We start from the raw sequence: 4,883 nt of genomic DNA, 5'->3' as shown, positions 1-4,883 counted from the left end.
GGCCTACGTGCATACCGATCGGGGTGCGGTGTTCCTGTCTCAGGAGGTGAGGGGCTACTTGCTCCAGAATAATGTCGCTTCGAGCTACACCACCCCGTACCGGCCCCAGGCGAATGGGCAGATCGAACGCTTTAATGGGATTATATGGAGGGCCGTCATGCTAAGCCTCAGGACCCTCGGCCGGGGCCTCGATAAATGGGCGTGGTCGCTACCTGCGGCTCTAAACTCGATCCGGGCTCTCCTATGTACCGCCACCAACCAGGCTCCTCATGAAAGACTGTTCCACCACCCTAGAAGCTCGGGTAGTATCCAATCTTTACCCAGCTGGCTCGCTGAGCCGGGGCCGGCCTATCTCAAACGAGCGGTTCGCGCTAGCAAGTACGACCCCCTTGTTGATAAGGTGCGGGTACTCCAGGCTAATCCCGAGCATGCTCGTGTGATAACGGCAGACGGACGCGAGTCTACTGTCTCAGTACGCCATCTCGCCCCTTGTGGGGTCGACGACAGGGATATCGACGAACCAATCTACGAGTCTATGGACTCTACCGACGAAGCTTCCTCTATGGAACAACTGCCGTCACTTCCGTCGTCGCCTACTCCCTTGCCTGATGGCTCTGGGGTGCCCCCTCCGACACCCACCTCTGGCAGCTATTCCGACGCGGGGGACTCCGGGCTTGGGGACGCCGTACCCGGTAGTCTCCGAACATGAACTGGCAGGGTAGTTCGCCGCCCCGACCGCTACGGGTGGACCGACTGACGTGGATTGACGTACCCCATTCGATTATTGCTGACGCTTGCTTGCGACCTGCCTAGCGGCAGTATAGTTTTAACGGCGGGGAGAATGTAGTGAAATTATACTGAAGGTGAACCCGGGAGTGCTCGCTTATCCCACTAAAAGGGCATCTATAAGACCCGGGACAACCGCGGCGCAAGGACACTCCAGCGACACTTACTGTGACATTTTGTCCTGTAGTTTGAATGGTATGTACGCCCCTATATGCTGCACTTGTTTTGCTTTGCCTATTGATATCGGACATTGCCCATATAATACTCCGATTCTGATGTCTATTGCATGAATGTATTTTACAGGATGTTACCACAGATCTAAATGATATTAAACCTACCCAAGGGACAAGTCGTGTCTGTGGTTGATTTTCCCGACAGGATTGAACCACCATTCATTCCAGGAAACAGCCAAACAAGCGCACCGATTGCACCACAGAGACAGGATCTGTCAAAAATCTTCAAATGGGGTGAAAGGCATTCACCTCTGGAACATGCACCAACGAATACCTCTCAAGTCCAACAGATGAACTCCTTCAATAACCTTTCCTCTTCAATAAAACACTTCGGAAGCGTCAACTGAGGTTCACAAATCAGCTTTCATTCATCGCAGACAGCACGCGAGCAGGAACAGAGTCAGCGATGAAAAAAATCGTCCCTGGGTGGGATTGAACCACCAACCTTTAACGATTAACAGTCGAATGCACTAACCAATTGCACCACAGAGACAAGATATGTTGTGGGTTATCAATGGGGAAAGGCTTTCAACTCTGGAACATGAACCAAAGATGACCTCTCAATTCGAACAGATGAACTCCTTTCAATTGTCTTTCCTCTTTAATTCAACACTTTCGAAGTTTCAACTGAGGTTCACGTTTCAGCTTTCATTCATCGCAAAACAGCTCAGGAGCCAGGAACCGTGTCAGTGACATAAAATAATCGTCCTTCGGCAAGATTAAACCACCATCCCTTCGGAAAACAGCCGAACACGCAAACCGTTTGCGCCACAGAGACAGGATCTGAGATAAATTTTCAAATGGGGAGAAAGGCATTCACATCTGGAACAAGACCCAAAGAATGCCTCTCAAGTCTAACCGAGGAACTCCCTTTAATTTCCTTTCCTCATTAATTTAACACTTTTGAAGTGTCAACTGAGGTTCACCTTTGAGCTTTCATTCATCGCGAAACAGCTCAGGAGCAGGACCAGTGTCAGTAATTTAAAAATAATCGTCCTTGGGAGAGATTGAAACACCATCTTTTCGGGAAACAGCCAAATACGCACACCGAATGCGCCACATAGACAGGATCTGTCATAAATCTTCAATTGGGGCGAAAGGCATTCAGCTCTGGAACATGAACCAAAGAATTCCTCTCTCGTCCAACAGATGAACTCCTTTCAATTGCCTTTCTTCTTCAATCAATACTTTGGAAGTGTCAACTGAGGTTTACATTTCAGCTTTCATTCATCGAAGACAGCACATGAGCAGGAACAGTGTCAGCGATAACAAGAAAATTGTCGCTGGGTGGGATTGAACCACTGACCTTTCGAATGACAGTCAAACGTGCCAACCAATTGCACCACAGAGATAAGATATGTTGTGTATCATCAATGGGGAAAGGCATTCAACTCTGGAACATGAACCAACGAATACCTCTCAAATCCAACAGATGAACTCTTTTCAATAGCTTTTCTCTTCAATAAAACACTTTGTAAGCATCAAGTGAGGTTCACAAATCAGCTTTCATTCATCGCAAAACTGCTCAGGAGCAGGACCAGTGTCAGTAATTTAAAAATAAACGTCCCTTGGGAGAGATTGAAACACCATATTTTCGGGAAATAGCCAAACACGCACACTGATTGCGCCACAGAGAAAGGATCTGTCATAAATCTTCAAATGGCGTGAAAGGCATTCATCTCTGGAACAGGCACCAAGGAATACCTCTCAAGTCCAACAGATGAACTCCTTTCAATTGTCTTTCCTCTTCAATCAATACTTTTGAAGTGTCAACTGAGGTTCACATTTCAGCTTTCATTCATCGCGGACAGCACGTCAGCAGGAACAGTGTCAGCGATCAAAAGAAAATCGTCCCTGTGTGGGATAGATCCACCAACCTTTCGGTGGACAGCCAAACACACTAACCAATTGCGCCACAGAGACAAAATATGTTATGGATCATCAATGGGGAAAGGCATTCAACTCTGGAACAGGAACCAAAGAATACCTCTCAAGTCCATCAGATGAACTCCTTTCAATTGCCTTTCCTCTTTAATTCAACACTTTTGAAGTGTCAACTGAGGTTCACATTGAAGCTTTCATTCATCGCACACAGAACGTGAGCAGGAACAGTCAGCAATAAAAAAAATTTGTCCCTGGGTGGGATTGAACCACCATTCATTCCAGAAAACAGCCAAACAAGCACACCAATTGCACCACAGAGACAGGATCTGTCAAAAATCTTCAAATGGGGTGAAAGGCATTCACCTCTGGAACATGCACCAACGAATACCTCTCAAGTGCAACAGATGAACTCCTTCAATAACCTTTCCTCTTCAATAAAACACTTCGGAAGCGTCAACTGAGGTCCACAAATCAGCTTTCATTCATCGCAGACAGCACGCGAGCAGGAACAGAGTCAGCGATGAAAAAAATCGTCCCTGGGGGGAACTGAACCACCAACCTTTCAGATTAACAGTCGAACGCGCTAACCAATTGCACCACAGAGACAGGATGTGTTGTGGTTTATCAATGGGGAAAGGCCTTCAACTCTGGAACATGAACCAAAGGTTACCTCTCAATTCGAACAGATGAACTCCTTTCAATTGTCTTTCCTCTTTAATTCAACACTTTCGAAGTTTCAACTGAGGTTCACGTTTCAGCTTTCATTCATCGCAAAACAGCTCAGGAGCAGGAACAGTGTCAGTGAGATAAAAATAATCGTCCTTGGGAGAGATTGAAACACCATCTTTTCGGGAAACAACCAAACACGCACACCGATTGCGCCACAGAGACACGATCTGTCATAAATCTTCAATTGGGGCGAAAGGCATTCAACTCTGGAACATGAACCAAAGAATTCCTCTCTCGACCAACAGATGAACTCCTTTCAATTGCCTTTCCTCTTCAATAAAACACTTTGGAAGCGTCAACAGAGGTTCACAAATCAGCTTTCATTCATCGCAGACAGCACATGAGCAGCAACAGTGTCAGCGATAAAAAGAAAAGTGTCCCTGGGTGAGATTGAACCACCAACCTTTTGGTCAACAGCCGAACGCACTAACCAATTGCAACACAGAGACAGGATCTGTCATAAAACTTCTCATGGGGCAAAAGGCATTCACATCTGGAACAAGAACCAACGAATACCTCTCAAGTCCAACAGATGAACTCCTTTCAATTGTCCTTCCTCTTCAATCAACACTTTTGAAGTGTCAACTGAGGTTCACAAATCAGCTTTCATTCATCGCAGACAGAACGTGGGCAGGAACAGTATTAGCAATAAATAAAAAAATGGTCCCTGGGTGGGATTGAACCACCAACCATTCACATGAATTCGGATGACAGCCAAACATACTGACCAATTGCACCACAGAGATAGGGTATACTGTGGTTTTTGCAATGGGGGGGAAATGCAATCATCTCTGGAACATGAACCAACGAAAACCTCTCAAGTCCAACAGATGAACTCCTTTCAATTGTCCTTCCTCTTCAATCAACACTTTTGAAGTGTCAACTGAGGTTTACAAATCAGCTTTCATTCATCGCAGACAGCGCGCGAGCAGGAACAGAGTCAGCGATAAAAAAAATAGTCCCTGGGTGGGATTGAACCACCAACCTTTCGATTAACAGTCGAACGCACTGACCAATTGCGCCACAGAAACAAGATGTGTTGTGGGTTATCAATGGGGAAAGGCTTTCAACTCTGGAACATGAACCAAAGATTACCTCTCAATTCAAACAGATGAACTCCTTTCAATTGTCTTTCCTCTTTAATTCAACACTTTCGAAGTTTCAACTGAGGTTCACGTTTCAGCTTTCATTCATCGCAAAACAGCTCAGGAGCAGGAACAGTGTCAGTGACATAAAAATAATCGTCCTTGG

At 46.0% G+C, this 4,883-nt stretch overlaps 1 non-coding gene across 1 annotated transcript; it reads right to left on the bottom strand.

The window, feature by feature from the left end:
• Positions 1-4,589: 4,589 nt before the first annotated feature.
• Positions 4,590-4,663, bottom strand: TRNAN-GUU (transfer RNA asparagine (anticodon GUU)). Its single transcript has one exon. It is a non-coding gene; the product is annotated as a tRNA-Asn (tRNA).
• Positions 4,664-4,883: the final 220 nt, after the last annotated feature.

Source organism: Myxine glutinosa, chromosome 4 (genome assembly GCF_964187855.1).
Source record: "Myxine glutinosa chromosome 4, kmMyxGlut1.1, whole genome shotgun sequence".
Classification (NCBI taxonomy): Eukaryota; Metazoa; Chordata; class Myxini; order Myxiniformes; family Myxinidae; genus Myxine; species Myxine glutinosa.
The sequence above is the reverse complement of the archived record's forward strand: the minus strand, read 5'-3'. Positions and strand labels throughout refer to the sequence as shown.